A 6,429-nucleotide genomic window follows, 5' to 3' on the forward strand; every position below is an offset into this window, starting at 1 on the left:
ATATGTGAGCAACGTGCATAGGTTGTCAAGGCAGTCAACAGCATCCTGGTTTTTAACAGGATTATACTATTCCTGATACAAGTCAGCCAGAAAAAGGAAGTGATTGGCCCCCTGTATGCAGCACTGATGAGGCCTCATCTTGAATACTGTACAGTTTTGAGTCCCCACTACAAAAAAGAAATACAGGTGATGGAGCAAGTCCAAAGAAAGGCAACAAAACCAGTGAAAGGTCTGGAGAGTAAGTCTCATAAGGACTGCCTGAGGGAACTAGGATTGATCAGTCTGGAGAAAATGGGGCTGAAGGGAGACCTTATCACTCTCTGCAACTCAGAGTGCTCTCTGCAACTACCTGAAAGGAGGTTGTGGGCAGGTGGGTGTTGGCCTGTCTAGTAAGTAGTTCTCACCAGAGGCAACCAACAGGACAAGAGGAAATGTTTTCTAGTTTTATCAGGAGAGGTTTAGATTATATATTAGGAAAAAAAGGGTTATTAGAGCCTAGAATAAGCTGTCCGAGGTGGTTGAATCACCGTCCCTGAAGGCATTTGAAAGACATGTAGATTTAGTGCTTAGGAAGATGGTTCAGCACTGGACTCAGAAGAGTTAGGCTAATGGTTGGACTTGATGATCTTAAAGTTCTTTTTCCAACCAGAATGACTCTGTGATTAGGTGATACATAAGTTCCCAGGACCTCACAGGATGCAGCCAAAAGGGCTGAGATGGATGGTCCAGGTAATTGTGAATTCATTCTTGGCTACCTCTGAAAGGTCACAGTGATCAGGCAAGATCACTGATGACTGGAAGGCAGCAAATGTCACTCCTGTCTTCACAAAGAGAAAGAGCATCTAGGGAACTACTGAATGATCAGGTGCACCTTAGTCCCTGGAAAAGCTGTGGAAAAAATAATCCTAAAACAGTTTTGCAACATACTGGGGATAGGAAGGGGATTAGAAGAATTCAACTTCTGAAAAGAAGATCATATCTGACCATTCTCACAGTCAAAGCTATGGGTAACTGGCTCAGTTGAATGGGGGACAAGAAGTGGATGCTGTTTATCTTGACTTTAGCAAGGCTTTTGTTGCTGTCTTCCATATTGTCAGCATAGGCAAACTGATGAGGTGTGGGCTAGGTAAGTGCACAGTGAGGTGGATCAAAAGATGTTGGAATACATGGCTGAGAACAGCAGCATACAGTCCAGTCAAAGCCCAGTCACTATGGTTTAGACCAGGGGTCAATACTGGGTCCAAAATAGTTTAAAGCCTTCTTGAATTATGTGAACGATTTGGCAAAGTTCACCTTCAGCAAATTTGCTGACAGTTCAAAACCAGGAGGTGTGGCTGGTGATGTTGTCATTCAGAGGGACCTGGCCATGCTGAAGAAATGGGATTACAGGAACACCAGGAAATTCATCAGATTGAAATGCAATGTCTCCATCTGATGAGGAGTAATTCATGCACTCAGCACAGACTGAGGGAAAACTGGCTGGAAAGCAGATTTGAAGAAGAAGTCTAAGGTGTCCTGGTGGACACCAAGTTGGCTATGAGACAGTAATGTGCCCTTCCCACAGGTAAGTCCAAGCATCCCTGGGACTGAATTGGACGGACTATTGCCAGGAAATCAAGGGATGTGATCCTTTCACACAGCACTGGTGAGGCCATACCTGGTGTGCTGGGTCCAGTGCTGTCTCCGGTACAACAGGGACAGGGACATACTCGAGTGAGTCCAGAGAAGGATCATTAAAAAATATTGAGAGGACTGGAACATCTGTCACACAAAAGCAGGTTGAGATTGCTGGGACTCTCACCTGGAGAAGACTCAGGAGGATCTTATCTAAGTGTTGAATATCTGATGGGGCAACTGAAGAACAAGGAGTCAGACTCTACTCAGTGACAGGATTAGAAGCAAAGGATACAAACTGAAATGTAGTAGATGGTTTTTTAAACATTAGAAAAAACTTTCTTTTTTATTGCAATGGCAATCAAGCACTTGAGCAGAGCCTAGAGAGACTGTGGAGTTTCCAACCTTGAAAAAAATCAAATCCAACTGGACATGTCCCTGAGCAACCTTCTGTAGCTCACATTGCTCTGAGCAGAGGTGGCACCGGGCAATCTCTAGAGGTGCTGGCCAATCTCAGTTACACTGTGGTTCTATGATTCAGTGACTGAGACAATTAATACAATGAAAAATATGTTTTCTTTATATTTCCATTAAACAAAAGACAATGAAGTTTAAGGGATGGTGTAGCTGTGTAAAAAAATGATTTATGCAAGAGGTGGCATTCTTCTTCCATTTTGGAAGTTGTTCCAAAACAGATTAGCTTGAGTGAGACAGAGGGAAGTCAATAAATAGCAATACCAGCTCCAAATGTGTATAGATTCTTATTGGTGAAAAATACTTCATTCCATAGAGAGTACTTCTTAAGACTTTGAAGTTTTTCATTTGAGACCAAAAGGTATCACATACAAAATACAAGAGTTATTGTATATCTTTTTAGCAACTCTTCCCAAGATGTTCACTGAACATGTTTAAAAACTAGATTACATGATTCTGGTAGATTACACCTGGGCCAATGCCAGCAAGTTACACACTCCAAGAAAGGTGAAAATCTCCCTGAACTACAGTGAAATTAATACTGCCAAAACTGGCTTGAACACTTTCCAGAAGTATTTCCAAATAAAACTCCTCTGTTACTCAGTTGGGTGCCAATAAACAGGTCAACTGTAAACTTTGGAACTTTAAATGTAGTGAAAGCCAAGAGCTCATTTACTACATTTTCTTGACAAGCAGGGTTTTGTTGGGTTTTCTTTTAATTTGAGCTACTAGAGGACATTTTCTATATTAACAAACAAGTTGCTTGTCCTGGCTTTATTTAAGTTAGTGACTTTTTGTGATCTTACATAGAAGAAAAGAACTGCAAAAAAAGTTCTGAAATTAATGCCTTTTTCAATTCAACTGGTGAAAATAAAGAGTCATCATTTTCATCTGTATCACTGTAATTGAAGAGATAACACGTGACATTCATTTATTGTGAGTTCTTAGCAATCTAGATATTGCCTCATGCAATTCTTCCTTCTTTTTTTAATAGTTAAAGTTGGTCTAGTGATTAAATATCTAGCAAACTAACTCATTATACTTCCTGTATCAAAGCCAAATTATCAGGCTCTCATTTTTGTAACTCTCTAATTGGAACATCCTACTGAGTAAGTGCAACAATAAAATATGAAAGTATAAACACAAATTAAATAATTAGAAAAAAGTATCCAGTTATACATGTAATTATTTTTTATTTTTAACATTCACTATACTTTATATATTTAGAGCTCTTATGGGTCTTTGCTCTCTACTAGTGAGACTGGTGCCAGATTTCACATTTGTGTTACTCCAGTAACTGTTGTGCAGCTACATCAGTGATGCATTTGATTGTCTGTGTGGCGCCTTTGGGGACTGGCAGGGCAGCTGACTTTACAATCATGCACATTTAACTGGGAAATTTTCATGTATCCACCACTATGCCACTTTATACAAAGTCATACATGTATACAAATATAGGTTTAATGTATCTAGGGGTGTTCATGGTAACTGCTGCAGACCATTAGATTTCTTATTGAGAGTTCTGTACACAGGGATTGATTTTATCTTTCCCTTTCAGTGTGTGTATATGCATTCTCTCCACTAAGTGATCTCTAGACAGGCATTTTAATGGTAACTGTAAGACTTTGAAAACAACAATGGGGAAGGCAGAGAGCAGAGACAAAATTGATTTGCTTTCAGAAATGTAATTGAAATGGCAAAAAGGCCTTTGCAGAAAAAAATAATTCTGTAAAATCTCAAAACACTTCAGAGAAAAGGCTGGTGAAGCAAAATGATTCACTACTATTTAAGAATTGAAAAAACAAAGTAGATTCAAACAAACAGGTATTAGGAACAGAAAAGTAGGATGAAGAATAATGTCCTTACTAAAATTAATTGTAAACAAAAACTGAATAAAAGTTTCAGATAAGTAGCTAAAGGAAAGGCACAGCAAAAAAAAAAACCAAACAAACAAAAGGACAAACAAAAAAACCCAAACAAAAACAAACCCAAAACCAAAACAAAAATACAAAACAAAACCCCCCAAACAAACAAATAAAATTAAAAGGAACCCCACCAAAACAAAGGATTAAGCTGTTATAGCATTCATACACACGTTCTGCTATTGTTTTATAGCATGATCACAGAGAAAAAAACTGAATTTCACCTGTGCAGTGAACCCACCAGAGAGATTCCAGATCTAAATCTCATGTAAGATCTTAAATACAGAAAGATTTTATAAAATTTTCCTTCTAACTATTATATTCTTATTATATGCTGTACATCAAGTGGCATTTAGATATACAAGTACAAAGGGGGAAAAAAATCCTGAAGTATTGCTACTTTTTCCTTCTCCTTGCCCCTGGAAAGTGCTGGTATAGCTTTTTGAATGGCTGAGATGATAGCTTATGATCAGGTTTACTGTCTTAGTTTAGCTGTGCTGCAAAAGAAAACTTCTCTGTGTTTTGGGGTAGAAATGGAAAAGTGTATGGTTTCAAGTTGTGCCAGGGGAGGTTTAGGTTAGAGATTAGAAAGAATTTCTTTACGGAGAGGGTGATCAGACATCGGAATGGGCTGCCCAGGGAGGGGGTGGATTCTCCATCCCTGGAGGTTTTTAACAAGAGGCTGATGTGGCACTCAGTGCCATGGGCTGGGAACCATGGTGGGAGTGGATCAAGGGTTGGACTTGGTGATTTCAGAGGTCCCTTCCAACCCGGATAATTCTACAATTCTATGATTCTAAGAGTGTGAAGAAACGTACTTCCTAGAGTGCTGAGCTGGAGAAAGTTTCAGGGTCATCAGAGACTAAGCCCTAACAGCAGCAACCCCTCCTATATGGAGCCATCCATGTGCTCTACTGCTGGTTCATCTCTGCAGTCATGCCTGGTTTGGCACATCACTGGTCTTCTTTCTGCTACCTGGACTCTGACCGAGAAATCCCCAACCTGATAGCAGAAAAGGCTCAATGCTCTCAGCTCCTGGCCTACCACCCACCACTTGCTCTTTTCAAAACTCATGTGGAAGCCTGCCTTTTGCAGCCCAGATAGTTATTATAAAAAGGACATCAAGTCCTTGGTGTGATGCCAGCAAAACTGTAATGTACCCATGACAGCATCTGTAAACTGGAAGAGGATGGCTGTATGGATGTAGGAGGAAGCAATGGCAGTGGGGTCAGGAGGATGTGGGAAATGGGGTGGGTAGAGTGTGAGAGATGTGATCAGCTGTGAATGGAAGACTAGGGACAGAAATGCTATATGCTCACAATACCTTCAGTAAATGCCATTTGGTACAAGTATTTTAATAACTGGGTTTTTTGGTGACAGTTTTCTGTTGCTTTTATTTTGATTATAGATGGTGGGATATACATCCATGTGCTAAGGTTACACAGATATATAAAAAGTAGGTTTTGAAATAAAGAGGTTGGTTTGTTTATTTGCTTGTTTTCCAATGTCTTAAAAGACTTCTCCAAATAATTGAGCTTGGTATTTCAAAATATCCCAGTGGACTGATTTACTTTTCACATAAAGATTTTTCTGACTCACATTCCAATCACATTGTCCCTGTTGGCTGCGTCTAAATGCTCACCTCTGCCAGTGCTAATAGTACTGTATATAACTTGGTCCTATGGAAGACAATGGGATATATAAGCAGCTTCTAAGGTCTTTCTTTACCATCCAAGTCTGCCTTGTAAATTTGCCTTCTTCACAGCCCCAGGCTAAGAGAGGGGGAAAGAACAATTGTGCTTGCTCCCTGTATTGCTCACAGAAGCAATTAATCTGAAATAAAATTATTGTTACTATCAGTGCTCTCACGGACAAGTTCTGACTATAGCACAGATTTAATGGAAAGATCATTCAGCTATGCTGTGAAGTTCCACATACAGAAGAGCACTGAAAACAGAAAGCTAAGCTAAAAAAAAAAAAGAAGAGCTATCCTTGCAAACCCTTTGTGTTGCTGAAGCATCTGTCCCAGTCATAGCAGCCAGTAGAGACCTCTAGAGGCAGCTCATGGCTAAATCACCCTGCGCATTGGCATCCATCACACAGGAGATCCACCTAAATACCCCACCATCTGTGGGACAGCCATTTGCTCCCATGGTGAGTACATGAAAGTCCCACAGCTTTTCCATTTCTGGACCATATGCTGCTCTCATTTATATCCCATGGATTTGGAACTGAAGCATAATGTAAATGGAGAAGCCTAGTTATCGGGATCTGCTGTTTAATTTATGCAAAACCGGGGTGCTGTCATTCTGCAAATCGTATGGCACACAATTTAGGAATCCATCATTTACATAAAGATGGGGGTGTTCTTAAAAGTAGTATGGGTTTGAAGGCACATATCTGAATCACAGAATTCTCA

Source organism: Heliangelus exortis, chromosome Z (assembly GCF_036169615.1).
Source record: "Heliangelus exortis chromosome Z, bHelExo1.hap1, whole genome shotgun sequence".
In the NCBI taxonomy this organism is placed as follows: domain Eukaryota; kingdom Metazoa; phylum Chordata; class Aves; order Apodiformes; family Trochilidae; genus Heliangelus; species Heliangelus exortis.